Here is a 26,234-nt window from a genome sequence, read left to right as displayed (position 1 = left end):
AAAACACGAGAGACTGAGGCCAGACGGCCCAGGAGGATCATCAAGAAGGGGACACAGGAGCCGGGAGGACACAGGGAAGCAGCAGGGGAGAGGCTGGCTGGGGTGTCCTGTCTCAATGGTGGAGGCAGTGGTGGGGAACAAAGGCCTCCCTAAGGGTTCCACGCTGGATTCTAGTTTGCCGGCTACTAGTTGTTAAATACATGCACACATTTGCTGAGAGCTTGACTGTGTTACTTCCAATCAATTCTTTTTTTCCTTTAAGATCTGGAAATCCAGTTGGCTAACACAGCATGAGGTCAGCACAGCCAGGTCCAGGCCTGCACTGCAGTTGTAGCCACACCACCGCTGTAAAGCTGACACAGGGATGCCCCCACACAGCCGGGGATGGAGGCCATTTCCCCAGTGTCAGCCCAGGATGCCAGGCATCTGCAGAGCCTTCATCTGGGCTGAAGCTCCCATGGGAATGTCAACAACACATCCTCAGGCTCCTCCCTTTGAAGCACACGAGAGAACGGACACACCAACCCCCACCGGAAGCAGGTCAGCAAATAATTTAGTGGAATAATTGATAACAATGTTGATACATTCCTACACCTTTGGAAACATGTTTATTATCACAAAAAATACAAACATAGTCTGAGCTTCTATCAGGGGCTAAAGGAACTTGCCACCTCCTTTCAACCCACAGTGAACAGGGGTATCAGCGGGACAGCAGGACCCTTCAAGTGTGTGGAATGTCCCATGTCATCCTACAAAAGTGTGGGGCTGAGCGTCACATCCCAGCATGGCACAACATCAACAGTTTCCTGCTACAGTGACCTCCAAAGGAGGCCTGAGACAGAACAGAAGTTGGAGGTTACCTCCAACATCCAATTCACCAAGTAGGAGTTTCAATCAAAGGAAGCCTGTGCCAATATGTTTCTGTATCCGTTGACATGTGAAGAAGCTCCTGTGGATGGAGACGGAAGATGAACTCTGTGGTTCTTCCAGCAGGGGACTTGGTGGAGGCCAAGTCTTCAAGTCTCCAAGTGAGGGGAGCACAGTCGTGGGTGGGTTCTGCACTGGCTGGGGATGGACATGTTTTGTGGAAATGCATTCTTTTCTTTTCTTTTTTTTTTTCTTTTTTTTTTTTCTTTTTTGAGATGGAGTCTCACTCTATTACCCAGACTAGAATGCAGTGGTGCAATCTCTGCTCACTGCAACCTCCGTGGGTTCAAGCAATTCTCCTGCCTCAGCCTCCTGAGTAGCTGGGATTACAGGCACCCACCGCCATGCCTGGCTCAGTTTTGTATGTATAGTAGAGACGGGGTTTCACCATGTTGGCCAGGCTTGTCTCGAACTCCTGACCTCAGGTGATCCGCCCGCCTCAGCCTCCCAAAGTGCTGGGATTACAGGCGTGAGCCCCTGGGCCAGACCTGGAAATGCATTCTTAAGGCGTTATCGTGGAAGCATATCTCCCCCATGGGCTGGAGGAGCCTGGAGAGAAAGGGGCTGCCTTTTCCAAGTGGCCGTGTTTATGACAGTGGAATTTGGAATTTGCAGCTGAATTTTCCAAGCTCTGCGATTCTTTCTTTCCTTTTCTTCCCTGTCTATTTCATTACTTGTAGCACAGACAGAAGGAAAAAAGCTGGAGAAAAGGGCGAGATGCAAAACTGACCAGGCAGATTACTCCTCGTACCTGCCATAAAAATTGCGTGGCAGAGCTTGAAAGAAAAGGCACTAATGAGGTTTGGGGTCATCCGCGGCTCCCTGCCTCCCGGAGAACAATAAGCAAGACTTCATCACATTATCCTAAACCACGGAGGAACCAACAACTAAATGATAATGATAAAAAATAATGACTATTTCCCTGTTAAGTGCTCATTTCAATATCGCACTCTGAGTATTCTATGTTTATGCATTTCAGAAACGAAAAATTGATCATTTATGAGTCAGACAGGTCCAGATACAGGGGTGGAAACATAATGAATTAAGATGACATGTTTACTGACTCTGTGCCAAGTGTGGATATATTTCGAAATAACTGTTGTGTCTACCATAATTTAGGAGAGAAGGGCCAATTGAGCCTTCACTGCATAAGGTCATGTATTATTTCACCGAAAGTTACATCTGAGATTGGAAAGTATTTATAAATATTAAGCAGCACAAAATAATCAAGCTATTATTCCTTGGGAATGAAACGTGTTTCCCCACCCCCTCCGTACTGCCTAGGAAATGTTGGAAGATTCGATGCAGAAGCCATTATGAGAACATAATGTGTTTACAGTTAGACACTTGGACGGAATCCAGACCCCACCACTAATTCAGAGTTGGGTCTTCAGCTAGGCTGACCTGGGCTGCCTCTGCCAAAGATAGGGACAAGCCTCTATGCAGAGGGGCCCCCATGGTGGAGGATTTGAGTCTTTAGCACAGAACCCAGCATTGAGTAAGCGCTCAAACAATGACGAGAGGGAGACATTATCTTCTATTTACACAGAACGGCAACCCTCCATTTGACATCTTGTACCAGAGTCTGCATTTCTCTTAAAGATGACCGTGGCTTCCTGTCCTCTCTTGTCAGAGAAGCTGCTCCTCTTCCAAGGGAACTGAGTTTGCCTCGAAGACTTCTCTTCTCAAAAGCAAAACTCACTCGCTGGCATGCCCTGGTCTGTCTGGTGCCCCCACAAAGAACGTTCACTAAAACATCCCAAGCCTGAACCCCCAAGTAATACCCAAGACCCTGATTCTGTGGGTCCCGAGAAGGCTGGTTCTGGGACCGGAGGTGGCACCAAGATGGGATGGCACGTTCGTCATCCTTTCCCCGCTGGTCACTCGCCAGCTACTCAGGCTAGGTAAGGGGTCCTCTGTCTGTGGTGGCCACGTTCGTGGGAGGTCCAGGTGCCAGCGGGCCTTGTCTTCCCGGACAGGTAGATAAAGAGTAAATGCATGCTCTGGGTATCTGTTACCCATCGTAGGTTCTACTTACCCACTCTTCTAGTAAGTGTGTGTTGTGTGTGTGCATTTGCACACACATGACTAGCTCCTGATGTCAAAGTCATTGTTAATGATGGATCTAGTCAAGGAAGTGTGGAGGCCTCTGGTCTAGAAGGAAGGAACTGGCTCTGGGTGGTTGACTCTGTTCCCTAGTCCACTGGGATAATTTGCCATCCTAGAATACCATAAACTCTCTTCCATGTGGTTTCTGTGTGTGGCTACTGGAGGTGGGCAGCTCTGGACACCCCCTGCCATTTCCCCCTGGGGATGATACATGGCCTCCACTCTGGATGGATCCCTCTTGTCCTCAGATGGTTCCTATCTGGCCCGGGACTGCTGGACTCTCTCCCACTTTCCTATGACGCTTCTTTCTTGCTTGTACAAAAACAAATCCATCTCCACACATCAGAGATGGGAACATAGCTGAGAAGGGACTGAAGATGCCACGAATCCACTGCTTCTAAAGCATGTCCTGCCCTGTTCGCTCCTGTCTGCTAGGAGAACCCCCTTTACACACACTGCACGTTAACCTTTTCCTCTTGTGCTTCATGGTGACTCACGGCATTTGCAGACTCATTTCTGCCCCTTAACCTTCGGCTTTCTCGTCTTCCCATCGTCACATTGGCTGACGGTGCCCTGCCAGATGGCTCCTTTCCACTCTGTCCTTGCCCTTCAGGAAAGGATTGTCTCTTTCTGGGAACAGGAAGGCTGTGTTCAGGGACAGGGATGCTCCAAGCCACCCTCATCTTTTCATGCTTCGAGGTTGAAAGACATCAGTTGCCCTGCAAGGAGTCCTGGTTGCAGTTATTGGAAAATAACACCAGGAACCCAAGAGGTTGCACAGGTGGTGGGGAGGCGCAGACACACCGCTGTTGCTGTTCCATGATGGAGCTGAAGCCTTTTAAGTGTCTGAATTCACCTTAATTTTTCCAAATTTCACGTATTTTTAGGGCTTTGTATTTTTATATAGTATAAGGTATTATCGACGATGACGATTTTTGCTGTGCTGATAGTACAAAGGAAATAAAAGGAATTATCCATGGGGCCCCCTTGGATGGATGCAGGCTGTGCCCCCAGGAGTGCCAACCGAGGCCTTGAGGCTGAGCCAGGTAGGCATGTTACCTGTCACCTGCTGGGCCACCATCTCCCTCATTCATTTTATTCAACAAATACCTTCTGAAGACCTGCTTCTGCCTCTGTCATGCGCTGATCCAGGCTGTTGTTGAGCAGCCCAGATGGGGGTGGCTGGCAGAAAGTGACAGCTTCAAGCTCTGTTTCTGCCCACACCCCTCACACTGATCCCCACGTGGCTCTGCATTCCCAGCTCTCGTCCCTCCTGCTTTTATGGACGGGACATTTAATGAGTCTTTAATCCAGCCTAATTCTCCCCATTTAGGTCACTATCTCCTTGGGGAAGCTGCTTCACGCTTGGAAACAGCCAGAAAAAGCTCTGGTGCTGCCCGCAGACCCAGCCTTCCAAAATCGTCATTTCTCCCCAGTTCTTCAGCCGACACCAAGAACTCAGGGAGAGACTTGCTGCCTCTCTGACTGACGACTTCTCCAGGGAAGCTATGGGTGGCACCCAGGCTGACACAGTCACCATGGCTCGCTTGTGGACAGGGGATGGACCCCCAACAATTTCTGTTTCCAGGAGAAACACCAACCCCGTGCTTGCCTCTGAGAGCTTGTAGATACTGATATGTCACCTTCATGAAAGCTACCCAAGATTCTATGGCAACTGAGCCTGACTCCTCTTCATTTACCAGCATTTTCCTATGGGCAGCACTAACCATGTGACAGAAGTCCATGAACTGTATGAGCAAATTCACACTGGACTCCTGGGGTTCACTGCGGATCAGTAAAGGTCACTCTATGCCCCAAAGAGTCCCTTAGCACCCAGATAGCACCAAGACAGAAGGCAATCAGTCTTGCCTAACGGGCCACTGGATCTTCCCAGCCCACACACACACATACGCAAATATGCACACACATACATTTGTACACATGCAAACACAAACATGCACACACATGCATGTGCACACACACAAACACATAAACACACGTGCACACTCACACACATGAAACACACACACTTAAACCTAGAAAGAGCAAGCACAAAAACAGCTACCTGTTCACAGACGTTTCATGAAAGAAGGACCATTAAGATCACTCCATGAGGTGGAGCTTGCAGTGAGCTGAGATCACGCCACCGGACTCCAGCCTGGGGGACACAGCAAGACTCCGTCTCAGAAAAACAAAAAGATCACTCCGTGATCTAAGACCGTGCACATAAAGTGCTTACTGCAGAGCCTATTGCAGAGCCAATTCTACAAGGATGTTTCTTTTCTACATTCGGTTAAAAACAGGTCAGAAAATTCATATCTAGTATAAAATTATTAATGTTTTCCACAGAAGTTGGTGTCTAAATATTCAAACAGACCCGAGGCTGTCGCCCCTACACTCTGTGTCTTTAATCAGAATAAGGACAGCCCCGTCTCATGTCACTTCTCCCGGATGAGCTAAACCCCAGGAAGCTGAGAGCACCTAGGGCTAGGGCTTCTGCAAGGAGTAGCCCTCATACATTTTCACTTCCAATCTTACATTTTCATTTTGCAGTGCAGCTACTCATGTTTCCCAGAGATGAATAAACAGTCTATTTCCTTAAAGGCTCTGCTTGTCCTCAGAGACGAGTGCCCAGGGGTACAAGCAATGGAAACCTGACAAATGGCCAAATCAAGAAATCAAGAGCACTTTGGGGAGTCAGCGATGATTTCCTGCACACAGATCAGCATGGTGGCGGGGCTGAGTGGCTGCCAGGCGGCCTGCTCCATCGCTGTTAATGTGATGTGACGAGGCTATTTCTCTCCCCCAGTCAGTGACTGGGCAGTCGCAAGAGACTTGACTCAACTGCATAAGTCAGTCCACTGGAAATTAAGTATTAAACAGGGCAAAACAAACCTTGTCTTTGGTGCTGAGACACATTTTCAGAGGGAAAAAAGTCTTTGTGGTGAAACAGCTTGAAAACAACTCCATGGGGTCAAACTCTGCTGCAGCCCTGTGGCAAACAAACTCTTGTCCTAATTTCCTTCCCATTATTTGGTTGCATTGCTTTTCCAAGTTGAGATTGGGGTGTAAATAACACACAGGCCAGTGCACTGATGGAGCTCCCAACAGCTGCAGGTGTCTCTCGTGAATTTCTCTTGCTCCTGATTTCAGACTTCACCCAGTTCTTCTGGAGGATAGGGAATGACTCTGTTCCCACTTTTTGAGAGTTGAAAGAAAGCCAAATCGAAAGAGTGAAACTCTTGAATCCTCAGAGCAACTCGGACCAGAAACAGAAATGCAAACGTGTCATTCTGCTGTTTGTAGTAAGACTCCCATTATCAAGGGAAGCTGAAATGTTTAGAACAAAAGATTTGCTCAGTGTAAGCATTTGCTGAGCAGCAACTGTGCACCAGGCATCGGGGTTACCAAGAGGGATATGACATGGACTCTGCCACAAAGAGCCTCCATTCGAAGGGAGGAGACAAACCAGCGCCGTGTGAGACAGGAGGTGTAAGTGCTGAGATAAGAATGGAGAGACCAGGATGGGAAAGACATGGCCGGGCAGTTATTGTGTAACTTAAGTTAGAGGAAGGACGAGAAGAATGCCCGCAGGTCCAGAGGGAGTGGAGATGGCAGTGGTTTAAGGCAGGGGACCAGCAGGGACAAGGAAGGGAGCCCACAGGTCTGCAGAGATCAGACACAAACCATTGTTCTAATCCCAGAGAGTAGCATTGATGGTAGTGGAGCAGACAGCAAAGACAAAGTTGGGAAAAAGAGCAAGACTTGGTGACTGATTAGATGGGAAGAGAAGGAATGGGTGAGAAGGAGAATTCGAAGATGACATTGAGGTTGGGTCTTACATGAATATGATTCCTCATCCAAGACAGAAAGTCAAAGAGAAGGGTCAGTATGAGAAATGTGGCATTTGAGGTGTCATTAGGGTATGGATAGGTATGTCAACCAGGAGCCCAGGAGACAGATCTCTGTTGGAACTGCATCTCATGTGGGTGTAAATCACTGGGATCAGTGGCTGAGAGGGTGTCCACGTAGAAGTGGGCCACAAATGGAGCTCTATGCCACTCCCCACCCATAGCACGTGAGAAGGAGGGGAAGGGTGGGCTGAGACAGTGAGAAAACTAAAAAAGTCTCATCAGAAACATGTGATGCACCAAGAGTCTAGATAGCAGCTGGATAAGTGCCCCCGTATGGTAATGACACAATTGTCCCTCCAATATCATTCAGCATCTTCCATGATAAAGGGACCAGATGATTGGGTCACCCTAGTTGGGCAATCAACTCCATCTGTAGGCTTCTACTCTTCTAGGTGCTGTGAGGGACACAAAAGCATCACCTCCAGGGTTAAGGACCCACCATCTAATAGGAGATAAGACTTAGACACATGAAATATATTGATAACAGAGCATGGATATTCTGGATTCATGTCTAAATTTTTCAGAAAGAAAACACACACACACACAGCAGGTTGGAATTTGGTGAGTTTGTAAAGGAAGGGAGGTAAATTATTTAAGGAAATGACATACAAAGATAACTAGAGAACAATAAACTACTAGCAATAGGGTAGTTTTAAATTCAGCATTAAGAATAATCACATTAAATAGAAATGGTCTAAAAAACAACTAAAAGACAGAGATGATCAGACAATAAAGAAGTATGATCAAAATATATGCAATCTACAAAAAACTCACTGTGAATGTAGACAAGCATACATATATGTATAAAATTATATGATACATATACATGCTAAATGCAAAAGGATGGAGAAATATATACTATATAAACACTAATAAAAAGAAAGAGACTTGTCCTGCTCATATTAATGCCAGAAAAAATATACTACAGAACGGGGACAATTACCAGAGATAAAGAAGGACATTACATGAGAATAGGGTCAGCTCCTCAAGAAGACATAACAATCCTAACAGTCCATGTGCCTAACAACAAAGCTTCAATGTACATGAAGCAAAATCTGAGATAACTGAAAGGCAAAAGAACACAGATCTATAAAGAGAATTGGAAACATCAGTGGCTCTCTTTGAGTAATTGAGAAAACAAGTGGACAAAAAACCAGCAAGGATATGGAATATCTGAATAACACCATCAGCCAACTTAACCTGACTGGCACTTATAGGATATTCCACACAATGACAGTGGAATCACATTCTTTTCCAGATTAAATTAAATATTCATTAAGATAGGCCATATTCTGGACCTTAAAACCTCAACAAACATAAAGGAAAAAAAATCATACAAAGTAGGTTCTCTAACCCAAATTAAGTTAAACTAGAAATCAATAACAGAAAGATGTCTGGAAAATGCCTCAAAATGCTAAATTAAATAACACACTTCTAAATAATGTGTGGGCCAAAGAGGAAGTCACAAGGAAAATTTGAAAATATCTTTAATTGAATGAAAATAAAAACACGGTGTTATCAAATGTGCAGGATGAAGCCAGGGCAATGCTTTAACAATAAGGTCACATAGAAAGGAAAATGTCTCAATCAATCATCGAATCTTCCACCACTAGAAAACAGAAAAAGAACAAGTGCAAGGAAGCAGAAGGTACAAAGTAATAAAGAGAAGCACAAAAATTACAGTTTGAAAACAGAAAAATGATGGCAAGAGAGATCACTGCTCTTTTCACTGTATGCTCTCACGACCTCAGGACCCAAAACTGGACTTCCAGCCCAGCTGCTTCCCTTGAACAGAACCAACAGGTCCCTCACGTGCACTCATCACCTTTCTCCCCAGCTGGCTCCTCTTCCTGGGTTCCCACCACCACTCCCCCATCACTCACCCAAGCCCAAATCCTGCAGGTTGTCCTTTTCTTCTCTCTCACCAACCTCCACATCCACACAGGTACCAAATCCTATTAATCGTATCTCCCTAAAGCTCCCCTTCCTCTGCATGCCTATACATACCACTCTGTTTCAAGCCTTAACCGTCTAACCTCCTAAGTGATGCCCCAATCCAGCCACCAGCTCAGACTGCAGCCTCCGGGATCTCCTGAAGGCAAATCTGACCAAGGACACATGGTTCAGTGTTTAATAGAATTAACAGGATTGAAACTGGAAGGAGCCCACTCCAAACGCAGGGATGGATGATGCCTAAACTGCCCTGCAAACAACACGGCCAAATGTTTCCACTCTGACACTTAGGAGAACTGCGCCTGTGAATAGTAACGGACATATTTTCTTAAATCCAATAGATAGTGCCCATCCATAAGCCGCAATGCAGCAATTCCTGTTAAAGAAACCAAAAAGTAGTTTTCAGTCATTGACTTCACACCGTGCTAAGACCTTGGGTCTAAAAAGGCAACATAGAATGACATCACATTTGAAAATGTCAACTCTAAGGTCCCAGAGCTGCAGACGCAGGAGGGCCGGGGGCAGGCCTGCAGCAGGCGTCTCGCCATGCCATATGGGTGGACGCACACGGAAACACACGGGAGGTTTCTACCCAAAGCAGCAGCTCGGTTTTGGAGTTGCTGTTGTTTTTCTATTTTAACTGAGTTAAACTGACTATTTAGCTGAATGATCAAGGGTTTCTTTTTTGCTTGCTTGTTTCAGTTTGTTAATTTTGATGGTGGAGAGGCAGTTAGACTAAATTGGTTATCTGAATGTAGGTGTTGTCAGGGAGGGATTGGCAGTCTGGGCACTGTTAGGCCCACACAGCAGCCTTGACCCAGGCCCTAGCGTGTATTAATATCTACAGAGCCCAGCGTGCAGGCTACGGCCCACGCCCTGATATACGGTGCAGCTGGTATATCATGATGACTTCACAGGACCCAAGAATGGAAACCTGTGTCTAAGTTATCAATAACCAAAAATAGCTCACAGGGGAAAGGCATTTTTTAAATAACTGAATAGAGGCTGGGTGCGATGGCTCATACCTGTAATCCCAGCACTTTGGGAGGCCAAGGTGGGCAGATCGCTTGAGCTCAGGAGTTCGAGACCAGCCTGGCCAACATGGTGAAACCCCGTTTCTACTATAAATACAAAAAATAGCCAGGTGTGGTGGCACACAACTGTAATCCCAGCTACTCGGGAGGCTGAGGCACAAGAATCACTTGAACCCAGGAGGTGTGAGGCTGCAGTGAGCTGAGATTGTGCCACTGCACTCCAGGCTGGGCAACAGGGCGAGACCCTGTCTCAAAACAAAACAAAACAAAACAAAACAAAAAACTGAATAGAAAAGGAAAGCAAAGAACCATCAATCTAAAGAAAGCTTTATTTGGTCCAAAGTTAGTTATTTTCACCTTCGACTAGCTTGTACTTAGGTATCTGTCATCGACCGGACCTATCTGTTGAAAGTGAAACTCCTTCGCTGAGAGCCCCTGCTACCTAACCTACAAAGACCTTCATTTTATCCAACGTCAAGGGCCACATCCATGGAAGAAAAGCCAACATCAGGGGACCCAAACTTCCAGAGATGCCTCCATGGGCAAGGAGAAGAGCTGGAGTCCCCCAGCTCATGTGTCCCCAGCCTCCCCTGACATCTACCGTGTGTCTGCTCCCTCTGATAGCGGGGAAGATACTAGGTATTCATTTGCGTTTCTGTGAGTCAAGCAGGAGCTAAAGCAGTGTTTTCCAGTTTAGAGAGAAATATCAACAGAGCATTCTTGAACCTGCTGGAGTCTATCTGGATCACAATGGAAACTGAAAATTACATATTTGAACACACCATTTTGTAGCCAAGAACATCGACTCCTTAATGTAATGGTATACGATTCAAGTAATAAAATAGAAGCCAGACTTTTGGGAGATGTGGCCGTGCCATAGACACAGACCCCAAACTCACTCAGGCCTCAAGTCCAGAGCGCTCCACTTCCCTAGTCCACAGATAACCTGCAGGACATGGTTCAGAGTGAGATCCCTCAGGTCTCCCTCACCCCACTGTGCCCTCTGCGGATTGCAGTTAGGTGGGGCAGAGGTTACCAAAGTGGGGACGGAGGTGCTCTCCGTGTGGACATGCTTCCCGGTGTCAGCAGGAAGAATTCAATCCTAGAAGTCCATAAACAAACCCAATACCACCCTCATCCCTCGCTGCCCTGGTTGAGGTGGAAATAAGAATGGCTTTCAGAATAGCGGGGCCAAAGAAAGGAACAGTATGCCTTCATTCTAAGACACAGAGATTAGGACTTTAATTTAAAGGGGATCATACCCAATTTTGGAGGAAGAAACTGCCATGGTCTGAAGGAACAAAGGATATTGAATATTGATCATTTAGATGAACACAGAATGCTAGGTTGTATTTTTTTTAATCATGTGTGGGAAATCTTTGCTTATGGCCTTGTCCTACATCCCAGATCAGGGTTCTCCTTGCATTCTCATTTCATTATGGTGTCCTAATGTGTCCCTGGATAACTCCGACCACACTGTGCATAGAGCTCAACAGTAAACTCAGTGCGTTTTTCCCTGAGAACTTTAGAACCAGAGAGAGGGTCTTCAGCGGCCTGGCAGGTGGCTCCAGTGACCTCTGTGGTGTCTGCTGGCCCAAGCCCATGAGGTGTGGGTTTATGAACACACATGAAGAACAGATGGGACGTTTTCTTCAAAATAAGTGAAAATTCTTTCCTCGTTGTCTCTCTACCCACTCCACCAGAGGAAAGGCCTCACCCCTCCAGGCAGCATAAACAGAGGGTAGATGTCAGCACAGGAAGAGGCACCTGCCAGGGCAGCCCAGCCTCCATGGGGGACCCTAGGAAGACACAGACAGGCAGCAAGAATGGCTTAGCACGGGCTTCGCTCCAATGACTGCCCAAAAGTGCTGCACTGAAGATCTGAGGAGCCCAGGAGAGGGAGTTACTTAAGCCAAATCCATCAGTCATGAATGTTCCAGAAAGTAGACAGAAGGCATACTGACGAATAAGAACAACGCTGTAAGGAACACGGCTGCACTGCAGCCGAGCGGGCATAGGCCGAGGTAAATATCCTGTGTACTCAGCAAGTTTCAAGCACAGGTGTGTAACTCCACTTGTTATCACAGCCATGTAGCCGTAACACAGAAGGCCATCACTTGGCTCTAAGCCACTACTGTTTGTAAAAGGTATAACTGCCCTGCCTGCACCGATGCTCTTGGGCTCGGCTCAGTTCTTGGGCATGACTCCACATGGTTCTTGCTGCTGGCACCCAGGGAAAGAGAGAACCAGAGCTGTCCATCTTGCAGATGGACCGAGGGGAGCCAGGGCACGGCATGGCTCAGCATGGCTCCACATGGCTCGTGCTCATGCCCAGAGAAAGAGTTAAGCTGCTGACCCTGAAGGCAAGGCAGAGCTGGCCGTGCAGCTATGCATGGGAGCCGGCTGCTGAGAGGAGCCACAGAACCGGAGCAGACAGCTGAGATAAAGGCAGACAGTGTCAGAGAGCTGCTGAATAAAGCCACGTCTCATTTACCTGCTGTCTCTCCAGTGTTCTTCCAGCTCCCTGCACCCTGACCACCCACTCCCCTCGGACCTCAGCTGGGGCTGGAACCTGACAGACTCCTACTTTCAGGTACTTACTGTGTGCCAGGCAGTGTGCTCAGCGCTTCCCATGCACCAGCTCCTGACTGCCCAGTGCTGTGGGAGGAGGGCACTGGCATTGTCTTCATGACACAGACAGGGAAACTGAGGTTTAAAGGGGTGAAGTTCCCTGCCTGATGTTACTCAGCTGGTACCTACCAGAGCCAGGGTTCTGACCAGGTGACTTCCACAGTCCCTCCTAAATCCAGGGCCCTGAGAATGGACCTATTCACCCAGGGCACTGCACAATACAGGGGAGTGGAGCCCTTGGCACCATCTATAGACACCGACCCCAGTTGAACCTGGGCACATGAGTTGGTCTTTCTGAGTGTCCCTGTCCTAGGCTGTTGGGTTTGCACAGAGATCTGACCTTGGCCTTCTTCTGTCAGCTGCTCCAGGTGACCTCATCTGCCCTTTGGTTTTAACCATTGCCACACCATTCCCTCCAAAGGATCCTGACCTTTAACCTTGCCACCTTTAATCCTGACCTTTCCCACAATCCCAGACCCATATTTCTAACCATATATGGGATGCCCAACAGGTGCCTGAAACTTAGCTTGGTTAAAGGTAACACACCTTATTCCCCCAAGTCTGCACATCACTCTCGTCAGCCATCAGCCATCCCAGCCAGGACCCACAGTCACCCCACCCCACCCCTGTCCCTCTCCATGTCTTGAGGCTACTCTAGAAATATCTGCCCACCCCACCTCACCCCCACTGCTGCAGTGCGCATCTCCATCACTCCTCATGGCCCATCACCGGAGCCTTCCACCTGTGTCCACTTCAACAGGGTCTCCACACTCAAAGGTAGCTACATCTTGTGATGTTGGAGGCGGGCTTTGCATTGGTGAGAGGGGACCACACACACACACACACACACACACACACACAGACACGCGCGCGCACAGGCACTCGAGTTAGATGGGGCTCCCGACACAGAAATGCTAAGGTGATCAAACCACCCAGTGCACAGACAGATGCACGAGCTTCCCTAGTTTCTGAAATCCCTAATGGAGGCTGGGGTAGGGGCACACAGCTGCTGTTGATATCACCACAAATTAGCAAATTAGGGTCTTAATAGACCGAAGAACTAACTCTTCTTGTATCAAGCTTCCTTGATGCTGGGAGGTCTGTACCACGAATTATGAAGGACTTACACACATCATCTTGCCCTTCACAGAAATTCTTGCAGATCTCAAACAATGTCACGGTTCTCAAGGCTCATGAGGCCTGCATCACTCCTCTGACTCCAAGGAGCAGAGTCAGGCCTGGGGCATCTTTAAATAGCACCGCCAACTTCCTGGCATCCCAGAAAGCTCCCTTCCCCATGGGTCCTGTGCCTCACTTAAGCCTCTTTTAGCTGGCAAGTTTGCTGTTGAACTGGTACCAAGACCTTCATTGCATCCCCCAGGATCTGATAAGTGGGCGTTTGTCAAGAAACTGTGAGTCTTACATGTATAGTTTCTGTAATTTGAAACTGATCAGTGACTCCCATTAAGTTTCTCTATTCTTTTTCTAGCATAATTATATTTTTCACTCCTTTTGAATATCACCTTGGACCTACAGATACTTACAGATTCAGCTGTAATCACCAGGGCCTGTCATAATTTTGTTTCTGAAGTTGAAATTGCCACATTACTTGGTGATGTCCCCTCAAATCTGACTCCACTGTCACCATCTCCCCATATTTGAGTGCATCCTTGTTTTCTCAGAACAGAGGTTCCAGGCCCATCTTCGGTTCTCTTCCTCCAAATGTGGGAGTCAACAATTCTTAAAGTAGCCCTGGTTCCTTTTAGCAGAAAATGGCATGAGACGCCCACATCTGAGCCCCGGGAGGGCACAGTAGATGGTGTCACATCAGAGCAGAACAAGCTTCCCTTCTTAAAAGGCTACAGGTTCATGCTGATATTTTCCATTTACCTCTCTATTTACGGAGCACATCCGAGGGCATGCTCATTCCTCCTTCTGATTAGACTTCCCGGTCTTTGTCCATTGCCTTGGACACACTGTTACAGAGCCTCACATCAAAAGGGCTTAAACTACTGTGATATGCCAAAAACTGTGCAAGGCTTCACTTTCTTGTCTCTGTTTGACCCGTGGGTCAAGCACTCCGGACTGAACTTCAAAGTGTGAAGTCTAGACAACCTCCCATCATCACCTCTCAAGTTTCCACTGAAAGAAAATGAAATTCCATCCTCTTCAGGGCACAGGGTATTGAGAAAAACTTCTGAAGCTATGGTAAAGAAAGGAAAACTACAGACACAGCACCCTTGAACTCTTCCTTCTCATGAGCCGTGATATCGTTGCTTGTCTGTTATCTCATGTGGGTTGCTGTGCATTCCAGGTTCTTTTAACTGTTGGATAAATACAAATACTTTACCAGTCCATCATCACAAAAAAAAAAAAAAAAAAAAAAAAAAGCACTGTCAGAAAATATCACAAGGTAATGGTCATGAATCTATCGCAATTTTTAAATCTTTACCAAAAAAATTTAAGATTACCATATCATTTGCAGAATTATATTGGGGTTCTAGAAGAACCAGATTACAAAAGATATCCAAAATTATTTTCATTATATTTTTCAATTTTAATTTTGTTTGTTCGTTTGTTTGAGACAGAGTCTCGCTCTGTCACCCAGGCTGGAGTGCAGTGGCCCAATCTCAGCTCACTGCAAGCTCTGCCTCTTGGGTTCATGCCATTCTCCTGCCTCAGCCTCCCTAGTAGCTGGGACTACAGGCACCTGCCACCACGCCCGGCTAATTTTTTATGTTTTTAGTAGAGAAGGGGTTTCACCATGTTAGCCAGGATGGTCTCAATCTCCTGACCTTGTGATCCACCCACCTCAGCCTCCCAAAGCGGTGGGATTACAGGCGTGAGCCACCACACCTGGCCTTTTAATTTATGTTTAGATTATATCTATATAACTTCAGCCACCAACCAAGTTAGAGGTATAGTTTGACATTTCTCACAGAAACTGACATAGGAACTTTGGAACATTACAGCCTTGGAAAATTATTGCACAAAACATCCAAATAATTGAATGGAATGAAATATACCAGCCCATACCCCTAATTTTGTGTAATAGAAATAAAATGTATCTGGGTAAATTGGTAGATAGAAGGCAATAAAATACCAATTATGGGTACAGTCCTGCCAAAATCCAGCCCAGCCCTGAGGCGCTGAGATTTCCTCTTGGATCTAGATGGGGCCAGGGAGCTGGGGTGTCCCAACTTCCCACGTGCTGCTGCTGCTGCTGCTGCTCGTCCTTGTGGCTCCCCCAGGATGTAGCTGTTTCCTACAAGCTGTCACTTGGGGCTGGCAACAGTGACCGGCCCCATTCTGTGTGTCAGATAAATGCTGGATGATGAGATGTTCCTTGGGCAGTGACCACTTGCTGAGCATGTTCACACCTAAAATCATTTAGGCAGGAGAGGGCTGGGAGTGTGGAAGGCTTTGGCTGCCTCAGGAAGGGGTCAGAAGGCTCTGCTTTGGGAAGTGAGCTCCCCACAGAGCAGTTCTCCCCAGAGCCCACACCTCCCCCTTGTAAGAGTTGGAGAATACCCGTCATTCTTCACCTCGGATGACACCTCTCCCTCTTCACCTTGGGGAACACCCCTCCCTCTTCACCTCAATGACACCCCTCCCTCTTCACCTCGATGACACCCCTCCCTCTTCACCTTGGGGAACACCCCCTATGCTTCACCTTAGAGAACTCCCCTTCCCTCTTCACCTTGAGGAACACTCCTCCCTCTTCACCTTCTCCTGCCTCCACCCCTCCGACTTCCCTGAGCTTGGTTGGGTCCTGATTGTGTCAGGGTAGGAGTTTCACGCCCCTTTAGTTTGGGGTTGCAGGGATAAGCACCATCGAGGGCCCCTGGGCTTGGCTCCCCCAGCTCTGAGGGAGCCTTCACCTGCCCCTCCACCCACTCCTGCCTGTCCAGCTGCTGGGCCACACCAAGAGGTGGGAAACTCCCCTCTCTCCCAGAGCTCAGAGACTTGTAACTTCTCATGAGTCTCTTTTCAGTTTTTTAACCACTTTAGTGAGGTCTGATTGACATACAAAAAGCTGTGAATATTTAATGTGTACAACTTGATGAGTTCAGACATAGGTACACACCCGTGAAACCATCCTCCCAGTCTATGCTGTAAGCATATCCGTCACCTCCAGAAGGCTCCTTTTTACTTATTATTGTATGTGATAATTTCACGTCAGATCTCACCTAGGAGCAAATGTGTAAGTGCACAACACAGCACTGCTAGCAGTAGGCACTGTGCTGCTCGGTCGGGCTCCAGGACTTACTCATCTTGGTAACTGAACCTTGGTACCCACTGACTCCGGATTTCCACCCTCTGATTCCTGAGTGTGACTGTTTTAGGTCCCTCATGTTAGTGGGGTCCTGTCGTATCTGTCCTTCTGTGCCTGGCTTATTTCACCTAGCACCAGGTCCTGGTTCATCCATGTTGTTGCAAACAGTGGGATTTCCTTCCTTTTTAAGGCTGAATAATAGTCCATCGTTTGGATAGACCACGTTTTATTTATCCATTCATCTGGGCATCCAGCCTCTTTTCCTTAACTCCCCCTTTTCAGATTAAAATTCACACCTCTTTTTATGATATTTCTCTGCATTTTAAAATTTCAACTTATAAGTGCAAGTATCTTTAATTTTTTTTAAATTATACAAAAGGAATGAGAGCTGGTCAACCTTTTTTCTCCACTCAGAAACCACAGAAATCATGAGCAACTGCAAAGCAAGTTGTAGAGAGAACAAAGGAGGGAAGCGAGGCAGTGACCCAGAGACCCCTTCCCCAGATTCCTGGGTGTGCTGGAAACTTGGGACAGGCCTGGGCTGGGAGCACAGCCAGCCCTCTTTACTTCTTGTGGCTCCAGTCAAGCAAGGATGACTTTTCCAGATAACATTATTCTGGAAATGTGCAACTTGGATAACACTCTTCAAATTTTCTCAGGACCATTTCAATTCAGTATCATAGGGAACTGTGCATTATCTTAGGAATAATAAAATATACATTGTTAACAGCTCTTATAATTAGATAGCATTCAAAAATTCTGCCTGGACAAGCTACATGTTCGTATTTACCTTGCAAACAAATCAAGCCTGTAATCCCAGCACTTTGGGAGGCTGAGGCAGGCGGATCACGAGGTCAGGAGTTCGAGACCAGCCTGGCCAACATAGTGAAACCCCGTCTCTACTAAAAATACAAAAAATTAGCTGGGCATGGTGGCGGGCACCTGTAATCCCAGCTACTCAGGAGGTGGAGGCAGGAGAATCACTTGAACCCAGGAGGCAGAGGTTGCAGTGAGCCAAGATTGCACCATTGCACTCCAGGCAGGGCAACAACGTGAGACTCTGTCAAAACAAAACAAAACAAAACAAAAACCCTGTTTTCAAAATTTTCAAGGCCCTTTACTCTGATTGCTAGTAAAAGTAAACAACCTCAATTTACTTGTACCAATCACAGAGCTGCAAAACTGAGGCTCTTTTATAAAGAACAGAGATTAACTGGCACGCACGAAACTCTGTTTTCCCCCAAGTTGCACACCTCTTTTTTATTAACCACTTTATATTGTTCTACCTGCTTATTTGTCTTTATTTTCTTTTTCTTTATTTTAAGTTCCAGTATACATGTGCAGGACATGCAGGTTTGTCACATAGATAAACATGTGCCACGGTGGTTTGCTGCACCTGTCAACCCTTCACCTAGGTATTAAGCCCAGCGTGCATTAGCTATTTATCCTGATGCTCTCCCTCCCCCTGCCCCATTGCCAACAGGCCCCGTGCGTGTTGTTCCCCTCCCTGTGTCCATGTGTTCTCATTGTTCGGCTTCCATTTATGAGTGAGAACATGCAGTGTTTGGTTTTCTGTTCCTGTGTTAGTTTGCTGAGGATAATGTCTTCCAGCTCCATCCATGTCCCTGTAAAGGACATGATCCTGTTCCTTTTGATGGCTGCATAGTATTCCATGGGAATACCTCTTTTTATATCACATGGGAGAAACTGGCCTACGAAAGCAGTCATCTTCTCACCGGCTGGCTGCACCAGTTCCCATTTACAAACCTGGGCAGGTCTGTGGCTTCTACCAGGATCATCCAGCACCTGTCTGGATGGTTCTCCCTATCCCAAATGTTACCACCTCGGAGGTCAGCACTGCCCTCCCCCAGCGAGGACAGCTGGGTTCTGGTCCTAACCTGAGGCCATTCCTTATGGCCCTTGGCCATCTGTAGTGGTCCAGCCTTGACCATCCTCCATGTCGTCTTCCCTCTTGATGGTGCAGGTGCTGCTTTAAGGGAGGGCACTCTGCCTCATAAAGACCTCAATTAGATGCCTCTGTGTCCTTTAAAAAACAGAAGATGGCTGGTGTTATCTTGCTTTTTCTTTTCATTGCAGCTCTTAATGGTATAGAATGACCCTGATTTTATTTGTATAGGAAATTTATAAAAAGCAGGTTAACGAGAAAGCACACACTAATACCACACTCTGCAAATCTATTTCTTGAAGCTGCAGTGAATCTGCCCACTCTCTCATCAGCCAGTATTTCTAGTGGGGCCGCAATCTGCACTGACTTCAATTATCCGTGGGCTTGCACAAGGCCCTGGTTCTACCGCCCTGATTTCTCAAAACAGTCCAGCCAGTAGGCACCTTTCCCACAGATTGGGGATTTGTTTCAGCTGGGACTCATGGGGAGGTTCAGTGGGGGCATGATCCCCGACCCTGCAATCATTCTCAGCATGCTGTGTATATAGGATGTTATTTCCCAGGAAGAGGGTCTCCAAAACCCATACCCTTCTCATGGAGAAGCATGTGCCCCCCAGAACTGCCTCTTGCCCACACTGGCTGATTCAGAACTGAGTGCAAGGAGCCTTTCCAGAGGTAAGAGAGACAAAGTCAGTCTCAAAGCCTGTCTGCTAATTGTTAATCTTGCTCTCCAGGAAGCTCCTAAAAGGACAGCCCTTGATGGACAACCCCAATTCAAGAGGTCAACACAGAGCAACCGCCATGGCAGAGAGGTATGGTAAGGCTGGGCTTGGTCTGCTTTGGTTGCACATGGTATGAACTGTCTTTATCTTCCTCCCACCATGCCAACATATTATATTTTCTTTAGGCGCACTCAGGCAACAAAAATGTTAAGGCAACGACAGCATAACAAACCCTATGGCATTTTTTTGGCAAACATCTTAGAATTTAACATCACTTTTTCACTTGCCACTGCACAAAAATATCAACTTGGCACTCAGCAGCCCCATGGCGATGTGCATATGAAGGCATGTACTGAAGCCCATGGTGCTCCATTATTCAGCATCAGGGCTTTATGAAGGAGCAAAAACAAAAAGCACCACAAGCCCCGGGCACCTCTAGAATCGCAGCTGTTATCATCCTGCAAGGACCCCCTCAGACATCAGGCTGGTGATGCAGAGCTCATGATGGGGCCACAGTCAGAGGGAAGGCAAAGGTGACTTCCTAAGGGCTGTCTTCTCTGATGTATTATTCATGGACTTGAATCCTGGGACACACATCCATTTTTCACCCGAGGCCTGTGCAGTGGGAACCTAGCGACCTCGAGAGGGAGACAGCCATCTGGGAGGTCTGGTGACGGTGGGAGAGGCTTTTGAGATTCTCTTACCAGAGGGAGCCAGCCCAGGGCCTCTCTCCAGAGAGTGCTGGAAACCACATGTGTCTTGGCTCTGGGTGGCCCAGCAGAGGGGATGACGGCCCAGAGCCTGTTTCTCAGATGCTACTGTGCAGCAGAACCTTGAGGCCAAACCTCTCAGACAGGACCCTGCTCGACCTGTAAGAATTCCCCAGCTACTAAGGATATCCCACCTACTTTTGAACGTGGAGCCCCCATGCCCTTCAGAAAATTCCCCCCAATTCCACTAGTTTCTGAAACAGCCACATTCCATTTCAGGCACTCATGTGGGTCATTATCTCAGTTGGGACCCCCCAGAGCAGAGACAGAGACAGGCTCTCAGGAGCTGCTCCTAGGAAGCAGGAGTGGGCAGAGGGAAGCGTGGACAGGGAAGGTAGACAAGCCTAAAGGTCACACTCAAGGTCCCTACCACCAGCAGCAGGGAGAGCTCCCCAGAACCTCCTGGAACTACCCACCTGCAGCACAGGGGCCCCAGCATTTATCCATGTTCCCCGCTGGAACCTCCCCACAGGGGCGAGTGTTACTAACACCAGGGCATTCTGCAGGTCATTTCAGGTAAGTGCCACTTTCAGGGCTGCCCCTGCTGGCAGGGCTGCCCGTCTTTCCCCCTGGAAGGGGCCAAGCTGCCCTCACAGAGCAAGGCCCCACACCTTTTGCGCGTGTACATGAATTCCCACACACCAGACTCTGATTTTTGCAGTAGATGCATTGCAGACACCCAGTCTCACCGTGACACAACCCCTGGGTAGAAGGAGCACCAACACCCCCGGCCCCCAGGCAGCCAAGCCTTAAGGATTCTAGAGCCAGCCTTGCACAAAGAGTTCACTGGCATGTGTCACTTCTGGAACATGTGACTGTCTCAGTGGAAGCAGAGCAGAGGAACCAGTGAGTCCGGGAAGGCTGGCAAAGCCCGGGGCTATACACTGTGGTTGTGCTCACCAACCTCGAATGGGGCAGACTGGCTCAGGCACCCCCAGGGTCACAGCCCCTCTGTAGGGCAGAAACGCTATCACAAACACCCAGCGAGCACTGCTCACCTACAGGGGGTATCGTGGGTCAGCAACACGTGAGCACCGATGAAAGCACACGGCCATTCACGGAGCAGCTGAAGGTGCAGACGAGGACTGCTGGAGGGTGTGCAGAGCGCGAGAGCCCCCTTGCAGCCAAGGCCAAAGGGAGAGATCAGAGAGAACGTGTCGGCCGCGCACAGCGGCAAGCAAGGTCAAATGCCACTCAGAGGCCCGGTGACAATGACCACCGCAGCAAAAGTGAGAACAGCAGTTTTAGCACAGAACTTGCGGGACGACTACGCACCCATGTGCGGACCAGCTGCCTGAGGTGTCTATCTCGTTTTTTGCTCACAGCAGCCCTGTGGTAAGAATCACTGAGGTCGCCACACTGCAGATAAGGAGAGCAAAGCTTGCAGAGGTTGGCTGGCCCAACAACAGCTGGCTTGCACCTGCCAGTCCCAGAATTTGAACCAAAGGGGTCCGGGTCCAGACTCACTGTGCTTTCTTTGTTACTGTGCTGTGCAGCCTCTGTTCAGGACGAAGGTTCAAACAGCCCTCAAATGGAGACGTGATGGTCACCAGGGACCCTGGGAGAGCAGGGGGCAGATGGAACTGGGCCAAGGGGCTCATGGAAGTGGAGAGATAAAGAAAGGGTCTCTACCCTTCCAAGAAAGTTGACAATGACGAGGAAGCATGAAACTGGGTGCAAGTGGGGCCAGGGAGCATCTTCCATTTCGAAGGAATGTCATGAAGAAAGAGAGGAGGCCAAGGTGTGGCATAGAGAAAAGAGAACCGAGGCAGGTGGCATGAATCCAGACCAGTCTCCCAGGGCCAGGCTCCTCCTGTGCTGCGACAGAAGGAAGGAGAAGGGATATGTGTGGTGCACAGAGGCGTAGGAAAAAGAAGAAGTTCCAGAAGGCAAGTTCTCTTTTCTGCCATAAGTTTGGGGGTGATAGTTGAGCTCAGAGTGAGTGTGGAAGCTGGACAGGCCAAAGATTTTAGGAGAATGGGACAAATTTGAAACAGCCATTGCAGGAGAGGAGAATAAACTGGCCAGAGAATTGTAATGACATTATTAGGCAGCTCCCCTGGCCCAACTGCAGTTAGAGGTCTTGAATTTATAATGAATTTATTACTTACACCACCACCAATCCCATAAAACATTTAACAGCTCACAATCAAAGGCACAAATCCAGTTGAGATTTACAAACATAAGCAGGTGAGGGGGGAGGCCAGGCACGGTGGCTGACATCTGTAATCCCAGCACTTGGAGAGGCCGAGGCAGGTGGATCACTTGAGGTCAAGAGTTTGAGACCCGCCTAGCCAACATGGTGAAACCTCATCTCTACTAATAATCCAAAAACTAGCCAGGCATGGTCCGCCTGTAATCCCAGCTTCTCAGGAGGCTGAGGCAGGAGAATCGCCTGAACCAGGGAGGCAGAGGTTGCAATGAGCCAGGATAATGCCACTGCACTCCAGCCTGGGAGACAGAGTGAGACCGTCTCAAAACAAACCAACTAATGGAGGAAACCGGAGCATGACATTGAACCCTCTGGTTCCTGAATGCCCAGACAACCACGAAAAGCTCGTTACCTGCTTGCAAGCATATCTATCTGCTTAATACCTCCTTAGCCTTGAACACTGAGAACAGTTTATTACATGTCTGTTGTTTTTATTAAGAAATGTGTTATGATATTTAAGCAGCAGTGCCACAGAATCTCTGAAATATGGATGAGGGAAAAACACACTCAAGATTCCACCTTTTACATGAGGCTCAAGAGCAGGTATGTCACTCACAGCATTTCCAAATGATGCCAGGATGTTCCGAAGGGCCACTCCCGTCTCAGTCCGGTGCAATGGGGAGGACACAGCATGGAAATGTTTCAGGAAGCTCCCCCAGGAAGCAAAGCCACAGTACCAAAAACATCCCGTCTTTCAGGTTGTCTGATGAACCAAAGACAGACATCAAGCAACACCAGAGGAAGAGGTGATCCAGTCCCCTTCAAGGCCAGCGCTTATTACCAAATACTGATTAAGGACCAGTGACACTGTGAGACCTGCTGGAGGCCTAAATTCAAAGCTTTGATCCCCAGCCCCATCCCTGAAGATTCTGATTCTGTCGTAGAGGTGGTGGTGATGACAAGGACAACAGCCAGCACTGCTTGATCATGTCCTGTGTGCCAACCACTAGCATGATTCTAAGTCCTTTGCCCATCCCACTTTCTAGGCGAACACACTGAGGAAATCTTTATTTGAAACAAGGTATCCAGGGGAGGTCAACAGTCAACTGGGTTTGAAGACAAACTGCGTTACAGTCTTTTCCTCTCTCTCTACCTTGACCTTTCTCTCTCTCTCCCTCTCTGTCTCTCAATGATCAGCCCTCTAAGTCTTATCTGTCAGTGAAAGTGGGGAGGCGAGAGCAAGCATAAGAAAGACAGAATGTTTAAGGTCAGCTCAAGCATTGCTTGGTGGGCAATGGAAGCAGCCAGCCAACCCACAGGAAACAGAAATGCACCTTCTGCTCTGTGGTGTGGTGCCCGTAGCAATTTCTATGGAAATGGAAGGACTGTTGAACACCAGTGAGTACATTCAGAATATTTACCCACGTAGGCATTGTTCACGGTCGTACGTGGTGTCGACCATTACAGGTTTTGCAAGACAGGGAAGCAAACTTTTTGTAAAGAAAAATACCCAAGCCTTGTCTGGTAAATTCAAGCAAAGGGCTCCAGAAGGATGGTACCAGCTAACCTAGCACTCTCTGAGGAGAGATTATGGAAAAGCATGTCAAAGTATTAATGTTGTCATTGCATCTCTAAGGAATTATCCTAAGGATGTAAGAGTTGCTAAAATGTGTTTAGGAGATCACCTAAAGATCCAACTATAGGAGATTAGTTAAAATACATGCAGTTTTTAAAATAATGTTAGAGAGGTGTAACTTACTTGCACAAATTTGCTAAAAGGAAAATGTTTCTGATATATTAATAGGAAAAACAGCTTATAAAGCAAGATGTTGAGCTCTCATTCCAAGTAGGATGTAGTAAGTTGCCACCAGCCAGGGGCCCCACTGTAACAATAGAATAAAAAGAATAAAAATAAATACATTTAAAAAATACATATTCTTAAAATACCATAGACTCATGGTAGTAATAATGTCTAGATGAGCAACTATCCCAGAGCAGGCCCAGTCCTTCACAGAGCTGATGACTGCCAGATGCCTTCTCCAAAGAGGCATGTGCACATTTGAGGTGCAGGCTGAGGATCTGGTTTGGTCTCCACAGAAAGACTTTAGTGGAAAAAAGAAATGCCAGCAGAGCTGTTGACAGTCATACAAGCTGGCAAGATGAGCAAAATCTAGAAAAGGGGGAAAAAAAACTGCTGTCAATTTAAATCTTCAGGGTATTTGTTAAGTTCTGGGGCAACACTAGAGGCAGGGGCCCAGGGTCAGAAGCCTCTGCTAGGCAGACTGAAATACCCTGCAGTTACAGAGCACTGACAGACGAATTTCCACTAGAAAAAGAGGAACTGGCTAAAACACAGAGCCAGTATCCCCCTCGCTAAAGACCCAAGATCAACTCTCAGAAGACAGACGGAATGCCCTGCATTGTGCCAGAGCTGAGGTGATGGACACCTGTCAGCCTCCAGATCAACATCCCAAGAGGGCCACGCCCAAGAAAAGAGGTGGAACGGAGTTAGTCTTACTGCAACAGCAACCCAGCTCAATTCCTGACTGATGAGCCACTCAACCTGAAGAAATAAATACATACATACATACATACATACATACATACATACATACATACATAAAAGAAGATAATTTTTCCCAGAGGAAATTAACATCAGCTTCAGCCTCTATGCTTCTTTTATTTATGATGCCTGGAATATACTCAAAAATTACGAAGACGTAGAATAAAGTAATCAACAATTCAGAAAAGAAAAACTCAAATCAGAAAAGAAAAACATACACACAGATCCACAGATTGTCCAGATATTGGAGTTTACATACAAAGATTTCTAGATAACTATAATTAATGTGTTAAAGAAAATTTTAAAAGTCAACAAAAGAGGGGAAAGGCTGAGAAATATTTAATCCATGAAAAGACACAAATCAAATAGACATTCTAGAACTGAAAATAAGGTATTTGAAATTAAAATGTACTGGATGCATTAAAGACAGACCATACAGAGAAGAAAATTGATGAACTCATGGAAATGTCAACTAAAAACTTCAGAGGGAAAACAAAACAAAGCAAAAATCGAAAGACAACAAAGCATTGGAGACCCGTGGAATACTGCCACATGTCAATGGTCTAACATGCATGTAATGAGAGTCTCAAGAGATAGGGGAGAAATAATGGGGCAGAAACAATATTTGAAACTACAATGGCTGAGAATCATATAGAACTGATGAAAGCCAATAACACGCAGATTCAAAACCTCAATGAAGCCAGAACCAGAGAGTCAAAAACATGTCAACAGAGAGTAGAAAGGTGATTACTAGAGTCAGGGAAATGGGTGAGTGTAGACTAAAGGGTCCAGACTTGTATTTACGTAAGATGAGTAAGTTTAGAGAGCCAATATACAGCAAGAGGACTGTAGTTCACAATATTTTATTGTATCCTGAAAATCTTCTAAGAGAGTGGATTTCGGGTACTCTTATCACAAAAAAAAGTAACTGTGAGGAAAGGGATATGTTAATTTGCGTAACTGTAGTAATCATTTCATTATGTATATGTATCCCAAAACACCATGTTGCATGCCTTAAATATACATAATTTTCAATGGATAAATAACAAGACTAACAGCTAGATCCCAAGCAAGAATAACAAAGCAAAAAAAGAAGAAAAAAGTACCACTATCATGAATTAAAAGGGGACATTACTACAATCCTGCAAATCTTAAAAGCTAAAGGACATTTTTGAAAATTGTATGCCAAGGAATTTGAAAACTTAGATGATAAGAACAAACATTTTTTAGACAATGAAATGGCATTGGTAAAATGCTGACAGAAACAAATATTCCTAA

This window comes from Chlorocebus sabaeus, chromosome 9 (assembly GCF_047675955.1).
Source record: "Chlorocebus sabaeus isolate Y175 chromosome 9, mChlSab1.0.hap1, whole genome shotgun sequence".
Taxonomy (NCBI): Eukaryota; Metazoa; Chordata; class Mammalia; order Primates; family Cercopithecidae; genus Chlorocebus; species Chlorocebus sabaeus.
This window is presented reverse-complemented; position numbering follows the sequence as displayed.